This window comes from Rattus norvegicus, chromosome 18, assembly GCF_021556685.1.
Source record: "Rattus norvegicus strain SHRSP/BbbUtx chromosome 18, alternate assembly SHRSP_T2T, whole genome shotgun sequence".
NCBI classification, from domain to species: domain Eukaryota; kingdom Metazoa; phylum Chordata; class Mammalia; order Rodentia; family Muridae; genus Rattus; species Rattus norvegicus.
Window position 1 is genome coordinate 51703751 of NC_141551.1, and position 24595 is coordinate 51728345.

A 24595-nucleotide genomic window follows, 5' to 3' on the forward strand; every position below is an offset into this window, starting at 1 on the left:
GCTGGCCCTATCCATCATCTGCTGCAGGACTCTGGAGAACAGGCCTTGAACTTCAACCTGGGCAGCATAGTAGAGCTGGCTCTGGACATGGTGGTTGCGGGGGAACCAGCGTGCCTCTTGTCTGCTGTGCAGCAGTGTAGCTTAGGGAGCAATACCTGTTTGGGTTTAAATCTCGCTTCATGTCAGGACAGAACACACCAAGACAACATGGTTCCACATGGAGAGGTTTAATGAGAGAAGAAGAGAAGAGGAAAGGAAAGGAGGCCGACCATGGGCACGTGGGAAGGGGAAAGGGACAGGAAAGAGGGAAAGAGCAGAGAAGAACAAAGAACAAGAGGGAGAAGTAAAAGGGAGAGGAAGGGGCAAGCAGCCCCTTATACAGTCAGGCACAGCTGGCTGTCGCTAGGGGACTGTGGGGCGGAGCATACCTGTTTGCTGTCAGGTAGCTGTGGGGGTGGAGCTTAGACAGAATACCAACATTACCCACTTCCCCTCCCTCATCCCTTACCGCCTATGGCAGGCAGGAAAGCTGATTTGGGTTCATGAGAGTGGAAGAACTAGCCATGTCCCTTACCAGCTGCAACATTAGGAAGAGCAGACCCTGCACCTCATCTGGGCAGCAAGATAGAGGTGACCATGGCGGTGTGTTGGGGGAGGGGTGCTGGTGAGCCAGCTCCAAGGGCTTGAGAACAGGGGAGCTAACAGGCTGACCAGCTAACATGCCTCTCAGGCCCAGATCCAGGGCTTTGAATGGGCCTAGCTCAACTTGTACCTTATCTATAAACTGCTGTAATATATGAAGGGTCTGGTCGTACTACAGGATCTCCATCACACAGGGCAACAACAGGATATCTGAGAGGAGTCCCAGTGAGGATCCTGTATTGATAGAGTAGAAGCCAGAGAGGCCTCTGACCAAAACAATGAGCGTTTGCAATTAACATTTGCAAGCAAAGAAGTGCAGGGGGGGGGGGACACTGCAGCTTCTACAATGAGATTTTTTTTCTTTGTTGGGGAGTGGTTTGCAAGGGTGGAAAGCAGATATAAGTGGAGAGAGATGAATGGGATTGGGATGCGTAATGTGAAACTCACAAAGAACCAATAGAAAGTAAAAAAAGAAAGTAAGAAAGAATAAAAGAGAGGGAGATGGAGGGAGGAAGGAAGGGAGGAAGGAAGAATTATAAATCATTTTAAAAAAAGCACTTAAGATGCCAGCCTGCTCAGTTCCTATAAGGGTTCCCTTCCTGTCTTACAGATAACTGTTTTCTTTCTATGTCCTCACATGGGGTGTAGGACACTTTCTGGTATCTCTTCTTATAAGTACACTAATCATGTCATTTCAGGGCCACATCGTATGGACTCATCTAAATTTACTCTTTCTATAACATTTCTGTATCCAAATATAGTCACATTGGAGTTAGGGCTTTAACACATGACTTTTCAGGGGACTGGACAGTTCCGCCCATACCAGCATCACTACAAAAATAACTGAGAAAGACAGAGGATGAAAAGAGAGGAAAAAATAGGTAATCTATAGCAACATATAAAATATTTTCTCACCCAGAAGTAAATTGGGGGAAAGTATGCAATGGCATGCTTAAAGCATCCCTGTAAACGAAGAATTGCTAATTACAAATGAGTGCAAAAATATGTCAGAAGAGAAATTCACCTCAAACAATCGCAGTAGGAAACAAACACAAAGCAAAAGCCTGGGCACACTGTGCTAAGTGAGTGAGTGCATGGGAAATCCATGACTGACGTGTGATAGGGAAAAAACGAATTTGGGTGGCATGTTGAAAATTCTGTAGGCAATCAAACTTTTTAAATATATTGAAGTGTGTGAAAAGAAAAAATTAAATTGGCTTGAAGAAAACTTACAAAAATTATGCATTCATTTTACTATAAGATCCCCAGTTCTAACCAACTATTCAAGAATTGTCATCCTGAGTGGAAGAAAAGAAAAAAGCTATGAAATGTGTTGGCTTCTATTTTAAAGTGGTAGACAGTCTGAGGTGTCTTCACGGAAGAAAACTCAACAGTGAGATGAAAATTCAGCAGAATATAGTTCAAGATGGTAGACACAGCACAAGCCATTGACACTTCTCCTTTGAAGTTCACTAAAAGGAAGTTTTAAAAAGACTCGAGGAAGAGAGGTCATAAAAAGTCTGAGACCAAGTCAAGTCCACCGGAGCATAGCCAGCAGAGGTGAGCTGAATGCTGTCCCCTGAATTCCAATGTCTAGCCCATAGCTCTCCCTGCTTTCCTGAGCAGGTCTACAGGGGCCCCAGGAACATCCAGCTTAAACCTGGTCCACCTGGGCCACAGCCAGCAAAGCTGAGATACATACTGTCTCCTGACCTCCATCTTCTAGGCCACTGTCTTGAGGAGGCCTGCAGGGGCCCCAGGAATATCTAGCTTAAACCCCTCCACCACCAATCTCCAGCCAGTCATGTCCACTTGGGGCACAGCCAGCAGAGGTGAGCAACAGTGTTGTTCCTAAAGATCCATTGTCCGACCCACAGCTTGGTCTGCCTCCCCAAGGAGTCTTGCAGGCATCCAGAATATCCAGCTAACACCAGGGACAACCAGGTGGCTAAAGGACAGAGTAAGAACACAATCAACAAGAGCCAGACCAATATGACACCACCAGAGCCCACCTATCCAACGACAGCTAGCCCTAGTTATCCTAACACAACCTAAGCACAAGCAAATGACCTTAAGTCCAATCTTATAAAGATAATAGAGGTTTTTAAAGAGAAAAATGAATAAATTCCTTAAATAAAATAAACTCAAACAGGTGAAGGAAATGAATACAATGGTCTGAGACCTAAAAATGGAAAAAGAAGCAATAAAGAAAACACAAAATGAGAGAATCCTAGAGTCGAAAAACCTAGGGAAGAGTACAAGAACTACAAATGCAAACATTATCAACAGAATACAAGAGATGAAACAGAGAATCTCAGGCCAGAAGAAACAATTGAAGAAATCAAGACATTAGTCAAAGTAAATGGTAAATCTAAAAAGTCCATGACAGAAAACATCCAAGACACTATGGGACACTATGAAAAGACCAAACCTAAGAATAATGGGAATAGAAGGAAAAGGATCCCAGTTACAGGGCCAAGAAAATATTTCCAACTAAATCATAGAAGAAAATTTCCCCTAACCTAAAAACAATATGCTTAAAAACATACAAGAAGTTTACAAAGCACCAATAGATTAGGCCAGAAAAGAAAATCTTGCTGCCACATAATAATCAAAACACTAAATGTACAGACCAAAGAAAGAATATTAAAAGTTGCAAGGGGAAAAAAACAAAGTAAAATATAAAGGCATACCTATTTGAATTATACCTAATGTCTCAAGAGAAAACTCTAAAAGCCAAAAGGGCCTGGGTAGATGTCTTACAGACTCTAAGAGACCACAGATGTCAGCACAGACTATGATATCAAGCAAAACTTTCAATCACCATAGATAGAGAAAACAACATATTCTATGACAAAACCAAATTTAAACAATATCTATCCACAAATCCAGCCCTACAGAAGATACTAAAAGGAAAACTGCCACCCAAAAATGCTAACTACACCAAAGAAAACACAGAAAATAAATAACCTTACACCAGCAAGCCAAAGTAAGGGAAACACACACTACCATCAACATCAAAATAACAGAAATGAACTATTAGTGATCATTAATAACTCTCAATATCAATGGACTCAATTTCTCAATAAAAATTCCCACAGGCTAACAGAATGGATACCAAAACTGGATCATTCTTTGTGCTGCATATAAGAAACACACCTCAGCAACAAAGATAAACATTACCTCAGAGTAAAAGAGTGTGAAAATATTTTCCAAGCAATTGGACCCAAGAAATAAGCTGGAGTATCCATTTTAATATCTAATAAAATAGACTTTAGCCAAAAGTAATCAAAATAAGTGAAGGACACATCATACTTATCAAAGCAAAGATGCACCAAAATGACATCTCAAGTCTGTACATCTATTCCCCAAAACAGGGCACTCATATTTGAAAAAGAAATGTTACTCATGCTTAAATCATATATCAAAACCCATACAATAATAATGGGAGATTTCAACACTCCACTCTCACTAATGGACAGGTCATTGAGACATAAACTAGACAGAGAAATAATGAAAATAACATAGGTTATGAATCAAAAGTACCTAACAGATATCTACGGAATATTTCACCCAAATACACATACACACACACACAATATATATATATATATATATATATGTATGTATATATACACCTTCTTCTCAGAACCTCACAGAACCTTCTTCAAAACTAGCCATAGCAACTGACAAAGCAAGTTTCAACAGATAACAACAAAATTGATGGTTCAATATAGAAATATCTACCAGTGAAATCTACCAAATAAACAAACTGATTACGTTAGATGCTGAAAAACTGACAAAATTCAGTTAATTAAATGACGATAGACGTAAAGCAATTCCACTAAAATCAGGGACAAAGCAAGGCTGACAACTCTCTGTATCTATTAAATATAGTTCTTGAAGTTCTAGCTAGAGCAAAAAGAAAACTAAAGGAGATCAAGGGCATACAGATTGGAAAGGAAGATGTCAAAGTATCTATTCACAGATGATATGATAGCATATGTAAATGACCCCAAAAATTCTACCAGAGAACTCTTACAGATGATGAACACCTTCAGCAAAGTGGCTGGACACAAAATTAACTAAAAAATTTGGTAGCCTTCCTTAATACAAGTTATAAATGGGATGAAAAAATTAGAGAAAAAGCATCCTTTACAATAGCCACAAATAATATAAAATATCTTGCTGTACCTCTCTGACCAAGCAAGTGAAAGACCTGTATGACAAGAACTTCAAGTTTCTGAAGAAAAAAATTGAGGAAGATATCAGAAGAGGGAAATATCTCCCATACTTATGGATTGATAGGATTAACATAGTAAAAAATGGCTATCTTACCAAAAGCAATCAACAGATTCAATGCAACTCCCATCAGAATTCTTAACAGACTTTGAACGAGCAATTCTCAACTTTATATGGAAAAATCAAAAAACCCAGGGTAGCTAAAACAACCCTATACAATAAATGAACTTCTAGAGGTATCACCATCCCTGATCTCAAGATGTACTACAGAGCAATAGTAGTAAAAACCACATGGTATTGGCACTAAGAACATACAGGTTGATCACTGGAATAGAATGGGAAAAAACAGAGATAAACCCACATACCTAGGGACACTCAATTTTTGACAAAGAAATCAAAACAATACAATGGAAAAAAGAAAGCAGATGTCTGCATGTAGAAGAATGCAAGTAGATTCATATTTATCACCCTGCACAAAACTCAAGTCCAAAGAGCTCAACATAAAACTGGACACACTAAAACTAATAGAAGAGAAAGTGTGGGGTTGCCTTGAACACATTAGCACAGAAGACAAGCTCCTGAATGGAATACTAATATCTCAGGCACGAAGATCAACAACCATTAAATGGGACTGTATGAAAAGCTTCTGCAAGGCTAAGGATACCATCAATAGGACAAAATGTCAGCCTACAGATAGGAAAAGATCTTCACCAACTCTGTGTCTGACAGAGCGCTAATATCCAAAATATAGAAAGAATTCATGAAATTAGACACCAGCAGACCAAATAGTCCAATTTTTAAAAATGAGGTACAGAGCTAAACAGAGAGTTTTCAACAAAGAAATCTCTACTGACTGAGATGGACTTTTAAAAAAACTGTTCAATGGCCTTAGTCATCAGGGAAATGCAAATTAAAATGACTCCTCGATTCCACCTTACACCTGTCAGAATGGCTACGATCAAAAACTCAAGTGATAGCACATGTTGGTGAGGATGTAGAGCAAGGGGAACACTCCTCCATTGCTGGTGGAACTGCAAACTTGTACAACCACTGTGGAAATCAATTTGATGGTTTCTCAGAAAATTGAGAATAGTTCTACCTCAAGACTCAGTTACCATGTTCCTGGGCATATACCCAAAAGATGCCCCACCATACCACAAGGACATATGCTCAGCTATGTTCATAGCAGCTTTATTCATAACAGCCAGAAACTGGAAGCAACCTAGGTACTAAAGAATGGATACAGAAAATGTGCTACATTTACACAACGGAATACTAGTCAGCTGTTAAGAACAAAGACATCATGAAGTTTGCAGGCAAATTGATGGAACTAGAAAATACTATCTTGAGTGAGGTAAGATGGACCCAGAAAAACACGCATCCTATGTCTCACTGATAAGTGGATATTAGCCATAATGTACACGATTACCATGCTACAATTCACACAGCAAAAGAAACTAACCGATAAGGAGGGTCCAAGGGAGGATACTTGAATCTCATGCAGAAAACAAAATAGACATCAGAGATGGATGGAGGGAAGGAACTGGGTGGGAGAATGGGTGAGGAGGGCAATAGAGATGGGGAGCAGGTGGAAGGAGGTACTGGGAGAGAGGGCTGGGAGACAGAATGGAAATCAGTGGGGGGCATCTCTGGGACTAGCTGGAGACCTGGGATTGAGGAGGCATCTGGGAGTCTACGGGGGTGACCCTAGCTGAGACTTCTAGCTGTTGTGGACCTGAAGACTGAAGTGGCCACCTCTTGTAGCCACGTGGGACTTCTAGTGGTGGGCAGGGACATCAACCCACCCACAAAACTTTTGACCTGAAATTGGTCCTGCCTACAGGATGCATAGAGACAGAGATTGAGGAGCAGAGATTGACAGTACAGCCAACCAATGACTTGCCCAACTTAAGACCCATTCCATGGGAGACAGCCAACCCTCAACATTATTAATGATACTGTTTTGCTTGCAGACAGGAGCCTAGCATAACTGTCTCTTAAGAGGCTTCATCCAGCAGCTGATGGAAACATATGCAGAAACCCATAGTCAAATATCAGTTGGAGGTCATAGCGTCTCGTGGAAAAGTGGGGAATAAAAGTGACTGATCGAGAAGAGTCAAGGGCCTCACAAGAAGACCTAGAAAGTCTCCACCCATTGGAGGCTCAAAGAGACTGAATCCTCAATCAAAGAACACTCAGGGGCTGGACATAGGTCCCCTACACATTCGTAGCAAGTGTGCAACTTGGTCCCCTAAGAATCGGAGTGGGAGCTACCTCGGACTCTGTTGCCTGCCATTTGACGCTCTTCCCCAAGCTGGACTACCTGATTGGGCCTCAGTGTCAAAGACTACACCTAGTCGTGCTGTGACTTGATGTCCCAGAATGGATTGGTACCCATAGTGGGCATTCCCTTCTTCTCAGAGGGGTAATTGAGGGAAGGAGTGTGGGTAACACTGGGAGGAGAGGAGGGAGGAGGGCTGCTACCTGGATATAAAGTGAATAAATAAATTATGAAAAAATCCTGAGACTGAGTGGGACATTGATGGATCAGATAATTGTACAGGTTTCTTGAATAAGACAGCTTGGTTTTCCCTGGCGGAGGTAGCCCTGTTTGGGAATGGTTAGAAGGAAACTGAAACAGGAAGTGTTATTCATCGTGATAGCTTCTAGAAGCAGTGAGGAAAGAGAACAGCAGGGTTGACTGCCGGAATGTTAAAATGCAGTGAGATTGATGGAAAATAAATTTGTATGTCTGTACCAGAGTGCAGAACAAGGCAAAAGTTAAATACGAGCAAAAGCAGAGAGAACTATATAAACTATTTCAGCTTAGCCAGCATCTTATTAACAAAAATCCCATGAAAAGAAAACAGATGTAAAAGTAAGATATCAAATTTAACTTGATGAGAGGGATAGGGGACAGAATCCAGAGTCAGAGATATGCAAGCATAGCACGCTACGAGTTCTGACAGCAAAATAACAATAATGATGATAATAATAACTATTATTATATGCATAGTAATACAAAGATTGATTTTTTTCACCTCAAAAATCATAAAACAGAAAACCAAAAAAAATTGTAGCTGTAATTGCAGAATGTTCTCAACAACATGGAGCAAAAATTAATCTGAAGAGAAGGAGAGAGAGGAAATGGTAGCAGGACTAATTTTCCATCTTACAGAAAAATCAAACCAACTGACTTAAGTAAAAGGAGAAAGAAGCAGAATCATTGACACATTTCCCGAAGTTATAAAGAAAACTAGCTACATTATGTGATCATCAATGTGTTGGGATTAGGAAATGAGCATGTGGGTGAGTCAGGCAAGCATTTATCTTTCATACTAAGTAGTGGACATTACCTGTAGTCAGTAAATCTAGAATTGACAAATTTTATTGAAGTAAATACCAGAAACACTTTGAAAACTGGTGAAAAGGGGTGTTGGTGGAAATGAGTGTGAGTTGACCAGCTGGAGCTCTTCCCTCCTCATGAGCTCTTAGTGGCCTTGATATTTTCCTCTGGGAATATCACTTAATTAATGAGTTACTCTGTTTCCTGGTACTATGACTCATAGCTAATACTATAAGACAGCTTTCAAAGAGAGAATGTTTGTTTGGGCTGACAGTTTGGGGAATCTCCATCCAGGATTAGCTGGTCCCACTGTTAAGGGAGGGGTCCATGGCAAGACACCAAACCACATCATGACAGGAAGTCCGCGACAAACATGACCAGGGCACAAGAAAGATAGAAAAAGGAAGCTGGCTGAGTAGACACCATGACCAGAACACCTGTCACTAGGTACAGCATCTTATAGATCCCATGCCAGCCCCTCTCCAGGAAACAAGTCTTCAATGCACTAGTCAGTAGGAGAAATTTAAGATCCAAACTCAAGTACTTGTGTACTATAACAAAGTACAGTGAAAGCCAAAAGCCAAGTATTGAAGATATAACAACTGTCTCCACTTCTGAAATGCTGACTGAGGTCAAAACCACAACCAGGTGTAGAAAACAGACTTGATCTAGCAAGGGATTGGCTAATGGAAAATAATTAATGCAAGTACCAGAAACTACTTTCCATATTCTCTCTCTCTCTCTCTCTCTCTCTCTCTCTCTCTGTTCCTCTCTCCCTCTCTTCCTCCCTCCCTCCCTCCCTCCTCCCTCAATAAACCCTTTTCCACAGATTGGACACAATTATCTCTTTGAAATCTATCCAAGACTATCAGACAGACAGACACACAACATAGATCTAGCATTGGCTACTCCATGGCCCCTATAGTCAGATAAAGTTCAGTCTAAACCGAGCATGGTGGCACACTCCTTCAATCCTGTTATTTAGGAGGCAAAGGCAGGCAAATCTCTGTGAGTTTGAGGCCAGCTTGGGAGTTCCTGGGAACTCGACATAAAGAATTCCAGACTAGTCAGGACTACAGGGTGAGACACTGAAGCAACAACAAAAAAGGAAAGAAAAGAAAATTCAGTCTGGAAAAACAATGTGTGTATTCAATGAGCCAAAATATAGAGCAAATGGTAAATTTAATTTTAATCATCCTTTCCAAACATGAACCAAAAAAAATACATATAACAAGCTATACTACTAAGACATTAATTGGTCCAACCACATGGGTTGGAGCAACCACATATATGGAATAAACTAAAAACATTCTTCAAAAGTCACAAGCTGTAGTTGACTTAGTCCTAAGCTAAAGTATCAAGGACAGTAAGTCATAAGGCATTTTTCAATTAATATTATGTGGAAAATTATATCGCATAATTTAAAGCTTAAATTGGTCTGTTAATGTCAAATAAAATACTATTGACATTTACTTTATATTGTTATACAGTTCTTAATATTAGAAAAACCTTTTGACTGAGATCTGGTCTAAAGTGCACCTATTCTATGCCGCTTAATCCTTTCACAGACAAAATCACGTCAAGTGACAAAGCCAGTTATTCCCAATGAGGCACTTTTTTGACCACTTATATACTTGATTCCCCACTTCTCCATCAAAATGAGATTCCCCAAGTAACTTCAGCTATATATTCTGTCGCTGCACTCTGAGAAGCACATTAAGGGACAAACCAAAGGGCCATCTCTCCACAGAAGGTGATGCTGACTTCCAACTTTACAATATGAATTCAAAAGGATGCTTTGGTACTTCTAATAAGTGACCATAGAAACATGAGGGTTAGCATTGAACATTGACGACTTACTGAAAAGTGAACATTGATGCCTTGCTGAAAAAAAAAGTCTCTTTAGTTGCTATAAAATCGTATTTATTAAGCAACTTGGTACCCCTGAGGCCTAACTGTACATTCTACTAAGATTTGGGGTGATGAGTTGATAGTGTGGATTAAAAGAAAAATTCAAAAACCAAATGAGCTTCTACATTTATCAGCAAAATACAAACCTAAATACGCTCTTAGATACCATTAATGACTTGATCAAAAAGAATAAAGCCACTAGAGATTGGGGAGAGCAGCAATTGAAAGGCCAGCCTAAGTCACACAACAACAAAGAAAACCTCTCAGCTTCCTACAACCAAGATTGGACAGCATAGTTCTTAACAGACAAATAACTACAATTTCAATGCCCAAGTACAGAGAAGAGCATTTAAAATACTACCTCCAAACAAATCACAGGGGAGCCAAGAGTGAAAGAGATGGACGGTAACGGTCCCTGGACTGTGGAAAGAATTTAATTATACAAAAAAAAAATCAATATTGTATAACACCAAAAAGCAGATTCTGGGAGGTTTTTTTGGTTTTTTGTTTGTTTGTTTGTTTGTTTGTTTTTTGGTTTTGTTTTGTTTTGTTTTTGTTTTGCTTTTAGCTTAATAGAGAAAGAGATGTACAAACATGTACCCACCAGCACATCCCCAGGCACATGCTGGCAACACAGCTGAAAGTTCTATTTCAAATTCACTAAGGAGAGCTTCACAAAGCCTTCCTCTAGTAGCTCCATAGTTTCCCCAGGTAGAATCCATCTCCAAACTCTCTCTTCCCCTCTCTCTGTCTCTCTGTCTCTGTCTCTGTCTGTCTGTGTATGTGTGTGTATGTGCGCTCTCTCTCTCTCTCTCTCTTTCTCTGTGTGTGTGTGTGTGCTGTGTGTGTGTGTGTGTGTGTGTGTGTGTGTGTGTGTGTGTGTGTGTAAAATCTAAATACAAACCTTTTTGGTTCAACCAATTCTTACCCCAATCAACATGAAAATGAGAAAACCAAAAATCTTCAAAACGCAGGTGGTGGTGGTGCACACCTTTAATCCCAGCACTCTGGAGGAGGCAGAGTCAGGTGAATCTCTTGAGTTTGAAGCCAGCCTGGTCTACAGAATGAGGTCCAGGACAACCAGGGTTACACACAGACAAATATAAACCCTGTCTCAAAAACAAACAAACAACAACAACAACAACAAAATCTGAGAAACTATTTCCATCCACAAAGCTTTTTCCATAAAGGAAAATATATTAGTCCTTCTTTTTTTTTTTTTTGGTTCTTTTTTTCGGAGCTGGGGACCGAACCCAGGGCCTTGCGCTTCCTAGGCAAGCGCTCTACCACTGAGCTAAATCCCCAACCCCTATATTAGTCCTTCTTAAGCACAAACACATCTCTTCCAGATTTGAATGTCCTATGATCAAGCGGAATGAGACAAATAATCCAGGAATAACAGACCCTGTTATTCAGCAACCGTGAATACATGTCATCTGATGCTTTTCTATTTCATCTCTACAACGACTAGTAATGTCTGTTTGAATAGGCTAATCAGAGACCATTCCTTGTGGAAACTCATTTACAAATCTACATGAGGTTGCATGTTCCAAAAACTACTATTGAAATGTATTGTAGTGAACATGTCTAAGATAACAAACACGGTTAGCAGAGTTATGATGGAAAGAGGAGAGATCTGCTTTCCATGTCTAACCTTTCTCACATCACTTGACAGCAGAAACAATAGTGCTTTCCAATGCACTTCAGGAATCACCCGCCGTAGAGTTTGTCATTCAAAAATCTCTTAACAGATCGAAGGAACTTGCACTTTAAGTTCATTCCTAATTGATTTCCACAGAATTCCACTTTAGATTGCTGGCATATTATACTTCTTTATGGTTCTCCAAAATCAAACCAAACAAAAATATCTTCACAAATATTATATTAAAATCAGCCATTTGGAGACAGTGGTCATCCTCCTCCTGGGAGCATCAAGACAGCATGTGTATCTTTCGTCAAAAGCAGTAGCACAAAGTAACAAATAAGAACAGACAAGAACCAGAGACGGAGAAATGGCTCCATGGTTGAGAGCACTTGCTACTCTTCCAGAGGGCCCAAATTTGGTTCCCAGAAGCCACTTGGGAGCTCACAATCTCTAGTTCCCTCCACGGCCTCTGTGACACCAAGCACGCCCTCGGTACACATATATACATGTAGGTAAATATTCAGAGACATGAAATACAAATAAGATATTTTTTTAAAACAGTGGGCAGGATCCTTAAGAATTAATCTTAAGGGGTTGGGGATTTAGCTCAGTGGTAGAGCGCTTGCCTAGCAAGCACAAGGCCCTGGGTTCAGTCCCCAGCTCTGAAAGAAAAAAAAAAAAGAATTAGTCTTAAATCTTGTATGTATGGTCTTTGTTCCCTAATTAATAGTCACAGATGATACCAAAGTTCTGCAAAACAATTTTAGATAATTTAAAAGGCTATATGCATATCTGAAGAGACGCAGCCAACATTCAAGCATGCACCACGGGGTGTTCAGGACTGAACACGGTTCTCCACAGTGAAGAATAGCGAGCAAGCTAGTATCTCTACACAATGAATGAAAAGTAATACCTTGTAAACCAAACAACCAAACAGTGTAAGTAACTCATGAATTCAGACCCACTTCTTAAGCAGAGGGAAAAATAAATAAACAAAAGAAGAGAAATCACTTTCAAACCACGAAAGCAGCTTTTCCAGGTAACTCAATTAAACTGCTATCTGCCAATTAAGGCTCATCCTGGGCCAGAAACAGTACCTTCCAGCTGCATCATTAGCGTCTCTAAAATAATGCGTGTCAGTCCTGCCACTAACACTAAAATTATTACGGTCTATTTTTATAAAGCTGCTTAATTTATATTTAATAAGGTGTTAATCGAGTATTTGAAATGTTTCCAGTCTTCGGGTCTAATTTGATGTGTCTTCAAGAAGCTTATAACAGGAACTAAGATGGGAAATATAAAGGTTACTTACATACATAAAATGCATCAAGTACAACATCGTACAGATTTGGTTTTAACTCAATAAATATGCTTTTAATTGCGGCCCCACACTAAGCTCTGCACAGGAAATAAATTTAAATGAGGAAAGGAGATTCATGGCAAGCCCTGGGAGAGAGGAGAATTATTATAAAAAGACTCTAAGAAAGGATGGATCAAGGACCTCCACATCAAACCAGATACACTCAAACTAATAGAAGAAAAGGTGGGGAAGCATCTCGAACACATGGGCACTGGGGAAAATTTTCTGAACAAAACACCAATGGCTTATGCTCTAAGATCAAGAATCGACAAGTGGGATCTCATAAAACTGCAAAGCTTCTGTAACGCAAAGAACACTGTGGTTAGGACAAAACGGCAACGAACAGATTGGGAAAAGATCTTTACCAATCCTACAACAGATAGAGGCCTTATATCCAAAATATACAAAGAACTCAAGAAGTTAGACCGCAGGGAGACAAATAACCCTATTAAAAAATGGGGTTCAGAGCTAAACAAGGAATTCACAGCTGAGGAATGCCAAATGCCTGAGAAACACCTAAAGAAATGTTCAACATCTTTAGTCATAAGGGAAATGCAAATCAAAACAACCCTGAGATTTCACCTCACACCAGTGAGAATGGCTAAGATCAAAAACTCAGGTGACAGCAGATGCTGGCGAGGATGTAGAGAAAGAGGAACACTCCTCCATTGTTGGTGGGATTGCAGACTGGTACAACCATTCTGGAAATCAGTCTGGAGGTTCCTCAGAAAATTGGACATTGAACTACCTGAGGACCCACCTATACCTCTCTTGGGCATATAGCCAAAAGATGCCCCAACATATAACAAAGACACATGCTCCACTATGTTCATAGCAGCCTTATTTATAATAGCCAGAAGCTGGAAAGAACCCAGATGCCCTTCAACAGAAGAATGGATACAGAAAATGTGGTACATCTACACAATGGAATATTGCTCAGCTATCAAAAACAATGCCTTTATGAAATTCATAGGCAAATGGATGGAACTGGAAAATATCATCCTGAGTGAGGTAACCCAATCACAGAAAAACACACATGGTATGCACTCATTGATAAGTGGCTATTAGCCCAAATGCTTGAATTGCCCTAGATGCACAGAACACATGAAACTCAAGACGGATGATCAAAATGTGAATGCTTCACTCCTTCTTTAAAAGGGGAACAAGAATACCCTTGGGAGGGAATAGAGAGGCAAAGATTAAAACAGACACAGAAGGAACACCCATTCAGAGCCTGCCCCACATGTGGCCCATACATATACAGCCATCCAATTAGACAAGATGGATGAAGCAAAGAAGTGCAGGCCGACAGGAACGGGATGTAGATCGCTCCTGAGAGACACACCCAGAATACAGCAAATACAGAGGCGAATGCCAGCAGCAAACCACTGAACTGAGAACGGGACCCCCGTTGAAGGAATCAGAGAAAGAACTGGAAGAGCTCGAAGGGGCTTGAGACCCCTTATGAACAACAATATCAACCAACCAGAGCTTCCAGGGACTAAGCCACTACCCAAAGACTATAAATGGACTGACCCTGGACTCTGACCTCATAGGTAGCAATGAATATCCTAGTAAGAGCACCAGTGGAAGGGGAAGCCCTTGGTCCTGCTAAGACTGAACCCCCAGTGAATGTGATTGTTGGGGGGAGGGTGGTAATGGGGGAGGATGGGAAGGGGAACACCCATAAAGAAGGGGAGGTGGAAGGGTTAGGGGGATGTTGGCCTGGAAATCGGGAAGGGGAATAACAATTGAAATGTAAATAAGAAATACTCAAATTAAGAAAGAAAGAAAGAAAGAAAGAAAGAAAGAAAGAAAGAAAGAAAGAAAGAAAGAAAGAAAGAGTCCACTTGAGGAAATCAGAAATTATTCTGAGAGAAAGTAGCCTTGGTTCAGAATGAGCCTGAAGAGATGGACCAGATTTCAGCAGGCTCAGGTTTCAAGTCTACAGACACTGCACATAGTAAGAACCACACAAGCAAAGATGTACCAGAAACAGTGAACATGGGTAATTTCTGAGCCCCATACACGATGTGAATATTCAGCCAAAGGGAGGGAGGGAGAGGGGGAGAGGGGAAGAGAGAGAGAGAGAGGGAGGAAGGGAGGGAGGGGGAGAAAGAGAGAGAGAGAGAGAGAGAGAGAGAGAGAGAGAGAGAATAAAAATGAATAAAATGATCAATAGGACTGGAAAGGTGGCTCAAAGGTTAAATAAAATTGGTTCAATTCCCAGTCACCTCCCACAACAGATGACTCACAACCCCCTATAACTCCAATACCAGGAGATCTAATGCCTTCTTCTGGCCTCCATGGACACATACAGACAATTTAAAAAATAAAAATAAAATACATTGTTTTGGAAAAAAAATCACCAACCACTAGGCCGTAGACAAAACATACAGAAGTTCACAGAAGACAGGGAAGCAGCCCCTAGACGTAACAGAAGATGCTTGCCTGCTCTTACTGAAAGAGTGAATCATTTCCTATGAATCTACACTGCAATACTCTCTCTTACAAACTCAAGAGACCTGAATTCTCAAGTCTGACGGTTCATCTTACTGCTTGCAAGCCCTTGCCAAATAGTGCTATAACAGGAAGGCCTCTTGTAGAAAGTAATTAGAAATTTTCTAGAACCCACTAAGGTACCTACATGACTTTCCCTATATATTTCTACCAGAGAGTTCTGCTCTAGATACCCGACAATTTGGGGAACAGAGGGCATGTCAAACACATACCAGTAGCATTCAACCTACCAGATCTGTATGAGAAAAAAAAATCTAACAGGGGACACCTGCATTCCAAAGTCAGTAACAAAGTCAGGAAACTGTGTGCACTCTGATTTCCAAAGTGGTCCAAAGGCGTGGCTTTAACAGGTGTGCTGACACCACCTGGACTATTTTTAAGTCGCTGTGTGTTGCAGACATACACTGAATGCTTTATAACTCAGATGATGTAGAGCTTCTGGTTTGTTTTTGTTCTGTGAAAAGCAAACCATCAGGAGATGGGTAACCGACCGGGCAAAGCACTGGCTGAGGGGAGCTGGGGGGAGGGGGGGTTAAGCAGGAACTCAATGCATGTTTTAGACTTGTGTATATAGTTGAAATGTTTCAATATTAAAAGTGTTCTTATAATGTTCTAAGGTTTGAAAGTATCAGCTGAGTCCTGTGTCATTGAAAAAAAAATGAAAATGAAGGATAACACATCATTCCCCAACCCTGAAAAAGTGTAGGCTAAAAAGGCTAAGACAGGCAAACTCCAGAAAGAGAGCACTGAACTGAAGGCATTGAGCCTGGTGATGTAGCCTTGTATCCCAGCAACTCAAGAACCGGTAAAACAGCATGAATGAGGCCCTTGGCCCTAGGTTTGCCTCCTCTGGACAACAACAACAAAAGAAGCTGCAGGACATTAGCTTTACCAGTTACAGTCCGAGTGAGAATGATAGCCGACAGCGCATGTCTAGAAAAGGCGACATGGGCCTGTTCTCAGAAGAAGCCTACACACCCGCGTGTGCAAGCAGACAGGACACACCGCAGGCTCTGGTTCAGCTGGTTTGAGATAATGCCGCATGCCTGCTTTACAAATGAGCAGCAAGCTGAAGGGAGTCCTGGAGCCAGCAACAAACATGTGACCAGACACAGCCCTCCGTCCAAATCTGCCTCTGGTTACTGCAAGGAAGTAATTTATTACTGCAGACTACAGGGAGAAGTGGGCACAGACATGCTGCACATGTCTCTGTTGTGAACTATCTCCAGATGTTAGCTCGGATGTCTGAGCAACATCAAAATGTCACAAAAGCCCAAAGCATCCATTGAGTAAACTTGTAGCAAGTTTAAGGGCAAGGATTAGTGTAAAGACAGAAATCTGCAGCCTTCCCCACCACAAAGATAAAACCCTTCATCTGATTCTAAGAACCCAAGACCAGAAAGTATATCTTCCATCTATTTATTCAATAAATATGTCGTGCTGAGGCTCTGTTAGGCTCCGTGCTAGGTGCGAGAGATGAAATAGTCAATGTTGCTCGTGGGGAAAGAGTTAGGATTGAATAGAGAGGATCTGCACTTCTGACAGGGAGGACCACTCACACTTCGGGAGGCTTTCCACGAGCCAGCTCAGAAGCAGATGGTCAATGGACCTACATCATGAGAGAAAAGCAGTAGGTAGTTTCGAGTAGAGAGCAATTAGGAGCAGAGTGATTGCAACTTGTCAAGTTGTAACTGAGAAAATAATCATTTGCTAAAAAAACAGAATTGTGGCTCAGAGACATAGAAAGAATGCACTAACAATAATAATAATAATAATAATAATAATAATAATAATAATAATAATAATAATAATTTGTTCCAAAGAGAAACTTGAGGAGAACAGGGCTGCTCTACAAGAAAAACTCCATGTGTGCGAGTCAGGCTCCTAGGGACCAGGGAAATACTGTGAGAGACTGCAGATTGGAGACTGGGATCTCCTCACTGAGAAGACAAAGTCGTTCATCTGAGTCTAAGAACCCAAGACCAGAAAGTCTATCTTCCATCTATTTATTCAGTAAATACTGATGAGGTTCTGTTAGATTCCTCTGTCAGACCAGCCATTGTCATAGCCTGAGCCTTCCTCTCCCTCTGGGTCATAAGCTAATCGAAAATAAAATTTGCCAATGAAGATTTTTTTCCATTGATTTATTCATTTATTCACTTTACATCTCTGTCACTGCCCATCTCCCGGTACCCCTATACACACAAATTAATTATGTTGATTATATATAATTTATTAAATTATTATGTTCTTACTTTTTTTAACAAAAAAGTACGATTTGAATAAAAAGACATTAAACAATAGCCAGGGTGAAGCTGCAGCCAAAAGCCATGGGTTATTAAATGATAATACTAATGCCAAGTGGGCTGGCTACCTATGAGTTGATCAGGCAGACCCCTGGTACCACCCTCCCCTACCCACAAAGAATACAGACAATTGGTGCTGCTGTTAGAGACCCAACAAAACTAGCCAGTAAGACTCTAGTTTTTAGGACATCACAGACTCTAGTCACGGGACATAGAGAAATCAAACTGGAACCAGGTTAGAAGCTGGAAGCTTCCTCCCTATTGACTAACCCACCTGCTGCCAAAGATGCTGCAAAGGCTGCTGGGGGAACTGTCACTGAGCGTCTCACTCAGCTGTGGTCCTGCACACAACACTACCACCCAGCCAGGCAAGCTGTGCCCACTGCTGTAATAGCGGCAGCTATGTTATGGGAGGTAACTGAACACTGATTTCAAGTAAAACCTGCTCCACAGAAGGCATTTCATTTCTGGTACTGTGAACCTGGTCAAAAGCCCGAGGCTGGGGCACTCATAAAGCTTAGTGGTGAAGCTTCTGCTGTTATGTTTTTAAAAGGACATGGTACACCAGTTAAATCGCTTTCTAAATAATTGTGTTTATAACCATAGATCAGTGCCGCTCTTAGGTGTTTTTTTTTTTTTTTAGGTAATTTTCTTTTGCAGAGGTCAGTAGTAACTTCAGAGATTCGTAACTGATAGACAGTGAGGAGAATAAGTGACTGTTAAGTGTTCAACTCTAAATGAGACATCTCTATTTGGCTCAGGAAACACCCAGACAGGGAGCAGCAGGAGGCTGTGTAACGCTTCTTCTGGGCATGATGCTGCTGTTGCATTCTTGAACTCACGGTGTTGTGGTGTCTCCATCTAGAAGAACGCAAACCAATCTGTATCTATCACCCTGCACAAAACTCAAGTCCAAGTAGATCAAAAGCCTCAACATAAAACCAGACACACTAAAATTAATAGAAGAGAAAGTGGGGAATTTTCTCGAACACATTAGCACAGGAGACAAGTTCATGAACAGACTGCTAATATCTCAGGCACTAAGATCAAAAATTAATCAATGGGACCTTGTGAAAAGGAAAGGCTTCTGCAAGGCTAAGGACACTGAGCCTTTTGTCAATAGGACAAAATGGCAGCCTACAGATTGGGAAAAGATCTTCTCCAACCCTGCATCTGACAGAGCACCAAAATATAGAAAGAACTCAAGAAATTAAACACCACCAAACCAAATAACCCAAATTTTAAAAATGGGGCACAGAGCTAAACAGAGAATTCTCAACAGAGAAATCTCTACTCTTTGAGATGTGCTTGAAAAAATGTCCAATGTCCTTAGTCATCAGGGAAATGCAAATCAAAACAGCCCTGAGATTCTATCTTACATCTGTCAGAATGGCTAAGATCGAAACCTCAACACATGGTGAGGATGTGGAGCAAGGGGGACACTCCTCCATTGCTGGTGGGATTGCAAACTTGTACAACCACTCTGGAAATCAATTTGATGGTTTCTCAGAAAGCTGGAAATTGTTCTACCTGAAGACCCAGCTACACTGCTCCTGGGCATAAGCCTAAAAGATGCCCCACCATACCACAAGGACATGTGTTCCACTATGTTTATAGCATCTTTATTTGTAATAGCTACAAACTGGAAACAACCCAGATGTCCCTCAACCGGGGAATGGACCCAGCAAATGTGGTTCGTTTGTACCATGGAATACTATACAACTACTAAAAACAAGAACTTCTGAATTTTGCAGGCAAACTAGAAAATATCATCCTTAGTGAGACCCAAAAGGACGGGCATCATATGTTCTCACTGATAAGCCATAAAGTACAGAATTTATTTAGCCATAAAGTACAGAATACCCATAATACACCCCACAGTCCCAAAGAAGTTAAACAAGAAAGAAGGCCCAAGAGAGAATGCTTGAATCTCACTTAGAAGGGGGAACAAATAGTCACAGGAGATAGTGAGAGGGAGGGACCGGAGTGGGAGGGGGAGGAGAAGAGGAAAAGGGGCAGGATCAGGTGTGGGGAGAGACTGAAGAGAGGCCCAGAGAGCTAGGAGAATGAATGGAAATCTGCAGCTGCTGGGAGTGGAAATTGGGGGAATCGCTAGGACCTCCCAGAGACCTATAGTGGGAGAGAATTCAATACAGGTGACCTTAGCCGAGATGCCTAATAGTGGGGACAGAGAACTGGAAGAGTCCACCTTCTATAACCAGACAGGACCCCAGTAGAGAGATAAGGACACCAGCCCACTCACAAAACTTCCCACCCAAAATTTGTCTTATCAAAGGAAAAGCAGGGACAAAAATGGAGCAGAGATGGAGGGAAAGGCCAACCAATAGCTGGCCCAACTTGAGACCCATCCCATCGGCTAGCACCGATTCCTGACACTAAGACTGATACTCGGTTTCGCTTGCAGACAGGAGCCTCGCATAACTGTCATCCGAGAGTCTCTAATCATCAGCTGACTGAACCAGATGCAGATACCTACAGCCAAACACTGGACAGAGGTTGGGGGTCCCTTATGGAAGAGTCGGGGAAAGGAATGAAGGCCCTGAAGGGGGTGGGAACTCTATAGGAAGACCAACAGTGTCAACTAACCTGGGCCTTTGGGAGCTCTCAGAGACTGAGCCACCAACCAAAGAGCGAACACAGGCTGTCCTGTGGCCCAGACACATATGTAGCTATGTGGCAGTCATACAACTCAGTCTCCATGTGGGTCCCCCAACAACTGGAGCGGAGGCTCTCCCTAAATCTTTAGCCTGACTGTGGTATCTGTTCCCTAACAGGGCTGCCTTGTCTGGCCTCAGTAGGAGAGGATGTGACTAATCCAGGAGAAACTTGATGCAAAAGTGTAAGAGGGAGAGCCCACCCTCTCAGAGGAAAGAGGGAGGGGGAGGGGAAAGACTTTGGGACTGGGGGGGGTCAGGAGGGGGGGACGGTTGGGATGTTAATTAATTAACTTAAAAGAAAATGTAAAGCAAGAAGGGAAAATAGAGAAATTTGCAAAGCCATTTCCTTAGAAGGCCACCCTATGGTTAATCCTGATCATGAAATTCATGAGCTTTATTCGTCTGCCCCCGCTCCCCCACCCCTGGGTTAGGAACATAGCTGCAAAATTGTGTCCTGCTTCTCTTCAAATCCTTGTTGATTTGACAGGCAATGCCTACTCTTGACGGAGGAGGGCAGTGTGGAGCTGATAGCTGTTAAATGCCCTGCCCCTTTTAGGCTGACTAGAACGAACAATCCTGAAAATAAAAGACAGACCCACAAGTGCAAACTCAGAGAGAAAACTGACTTTTAAAGAAGACAACTGTGAAAACCAAGCACCCATGTGAAAAACAGAAACAGGAGTTAACGATTTCAAAGAGACTGTAAATTGAGAACTGAAGAATTAGCTCCCTATTCTCTGCTCAGCGTGCGCTCCCGGTTCCCTTCTCCATTTGCTGCGTCAATGTTGTGCCTGTCCACTCTTTGTTTATTTCACTTCTTGAGTTCCTTGTCATTTAATTAATGCTTTGAAATGAAGCACGAAATTTTCTTATCAGTTCATTTTGAAAATATATTCTGACTTGTTAATCCCACTCTTCTTGAGCAATTTCTATAGTCTACAAGGAGTGACAAGGGCAATTGTCATTAAAAACTGAGCAAAGATGCTGTAATGAGCAGTGCTATTATTCACTCACCCAGATATTTGTTGGTAGAGGGAGAAAATGAACCTACCTTTCTCTTCCAGAGAACAAAGCAATTACAACTTGTAAAGTAATGCGGAGAAATCGTCATTTAATAGGAAACAGAGAGAATGGTAGGCACTGGGAAACACAGAGAAGAAAGATTCTGCACAAAAGACAATTTACTTTATCAAAACTTCCCATTGTGGGTAGAAAAAGGGTTGCCAGAAATGTCAGGAAGTATAGCAATATATTTTCTCTTATTCACGATCAGAAAGTTGCTATCAGAAATGCTACAGTGAGGAAGTCTTTCTCTGAAAGTAGAAAGCAAGGAACCATGGGTAAAGGATTGATGGATGGATGGATGGATGGATGGATGGATGGATGGATGGATGGATGGATGGATGGATGGATAGGTGGGTGGATCAGGCATTCTAGAATACATGCTTGCACACAAAAACAAGCAGTCTCCACGAACATACTCATACAAAGTCCAGAATTCAAAGAAGGCAGGCAGGCAAGCAGGCAGGCAGGCAGGCAGGCAGGCAGGCAAGCAGGCAGGCAGGCAGGCAGGCAGGCAGGCAGGCAGGCAGGCAGGCAGGAAGGAAGGAAGGAAGGAAGGAAGGAAGGAAGGAAGGAAGGAAGGAAGGAAGGAAGGAAGGAAGGAAGGACAGACTTACTATTGAGAATAAAAAGGAAGGAAGGACCAAGTGAGAAATAGCCACCATCATGAACTTCAAAAACACCTGAGTGCACTTCTGTTCCATCCAGTAGTGTCAATGGTTCTCTTACAATGCTGGGTGAACACAGCATGAAACTGCCAGCCAGGGTACTTGAGCTTCTCTTTGAGTCCTGTCGCCCACGCCCAACGTTAAATCCCTCTACTGTTTCCTCTCTGACCTGGCAAAGACACCGCTTACTGTCACAATGCTGTGGGGTCCAGGCAATCATTATGAGTACTCTGGAGCTGAGTATTAATTTCACAGTATACAGCACAAGCCAGAGTCTGATGAACCCTGCTAACACGGGTTCCCCATTGCTGTGATCACAAATCCTGTCACTCCCCAGGGTTTTAGGATTGCCAAAGGAGAAGCTCAGCGATCTCTCCCTGATTCTCATATTTGGGAGAAACTCTCTTCCGACAGTAGCTGTGATGAGGACAGCACAGTGGATGCACAGAATGTAAACTCTTTAGGAAGGAGTAACATGTATCGAATTGACATTTGCTTCTGTATCTTACCCACAAACCCATTCACATGCTCTTCCACCTCCTGCTGCCTGCCCCCTCCCTCGGACTCGACCCTCTTCCCTCTCAGTTTTCCTTTTGTTTTAATGCTGTTTTACACACTCGAGCTTATTCTTAACCCTAGTTTCTCAATTTGAATATAAACGATACGGTCACATTTATGCACAGGATGTGTGTCAGAATGTTCATCACAGTGAGGCGCTTTGAGCCAACGGATTGTGATATGAATGCACAATCCCTCAGCTCAATGGCTTACCAGATGTTTGATCCCCTTCAAAACATGCTCAGCTGCTCCCATCCACTGTCCCAGCAGCCTGTTCCATTCACAAACTTTCAATTATTTCAAAGTTATGTTGTATGCTGAACTAAAATCTGCCTCCACAGAGATTTCTGCCCCAATTACAGTTCTGCACTTTGGAATCACATAAATACCCAATCTCTTGCCTTCCCTTCCAGCTCTTTAAGTATGTAATAGCAATTATCTGCCTCACCAAAAAAAAAAAAATTACACAGTCTGGGGCTTCTTCAGAGTTGCAAAATTAACAGCTCTGAGAGATTTTGCTTGGGCTTTTCCAAGTGTGGCCCAGCTTTGATGGCCCCAGGGGATATTTAAAGACAGGATCGGGGGTTGGGGATTGCTCAGCGGTAGAGCACTTGCCTAGCAAGCGCAAGGCCCTGGGTTCGGTCCCCAGCTCCAAAAAAAGAAAAGAAAAAAAATAAATAAAGACAGGATCTACCCCTCCAAGAGCTCCCAGAGACTAAACCACCAACCAAAGAGTACACATCGAGCGACCCATGGCTCCAGCTGCATTTGTAGCAGAGGATGGCCTCATTGGGCATCAATGAGAGGAGAGGCCCTTGGCCCTGTGAAGACTCAATGCCCCATGTAGGGGAATGCCAGGGCAGGAAGAAGAGAAGGAGTGGGTGGGTGGATGGGGGAGCACCCTCATAGAAGCAGGGAGATAGGAGAGGGATAGGGGAATGCCAAAGGGGAAATCAGGAAAGGGGATAATATTTGAAATGTAAGTAAAGAAAATATCCTATTATTATTATTATTGTTATTATTATTATTAATAGTAGTAGTAGTAAAAGACAGAATCTTGTTTCCAGAGTACAGTGTTCTTTGCTGGGATACATTCAGAAAAGTGAACTTAGGAGAAGTGAGAAGTTTCTAGATTGATCAAGACAATAGGCTCAGTGATCATCTCACTTCCCTGTGCAGGCTAGAGCACAGACACAACTGAGAGGCAACAGAACTGCAGATTACAGACAGGGCGGGGGTGGATATAAAGACTGTAGCACACAATAAAGGTTTGCGTGCAGAAAATAATGAGTAGATGCTAAAGATGACTAATGAAACATGTTAATATTCTGTTATTTTCTGGGGCTTCCAGACACCATGACAGCCTTTGCTTGACCAAGCATTCATTGGGTGTTTGTAAAGTACCTCCTTTTTTTTTTTTTCATCATCCTGGGAACCAGAAACTCTGGGCTAAGAAAGTTTGACAAGGATCTTGTCTGCAAGGGACTGATGTCACAGTGAAAAGCACAGACAGTCCCTGAGTGAATGATTCAGGTCATCAATGTTGGCAGTACTTTGCAGTTAAGTAATTTGGCATGGGTGTTTCTTAGATCACCCTACCTATCTGTAGTCCATTTTTTTCTTTAAGATACATTGTTATATCTATGATAAGATATTG

General features: G+C 41.7%; 1 long non-coding RNA gene across 2 annotated transcripts in view; it reads right to left on the reverse strand.

Annotated features, from left to right (window-relative positions):
• Positions 1–24595, reverse strand: part of LOC147999801 (uncharacterized) — a 77300-nt gene that overhangs the window by 14521 nt on the left and 38184 nt on the right. Inside the window, exon 4 of one of the 2 annotated variants that reach the window (XR_015642567.1) lies at positions 17796–18833. The exons of the other annotated variant lie outside the window; for it this stretch is intronic. This is a non-coding gene — a long non-coding RNA (uncharacterized LOC147999801). Of the gene's footprint in view, positions 1–17795; positions 18834–24595 lie in introns of those variants that run through there. 2 annotated transcript variants of the gene reach the window in all.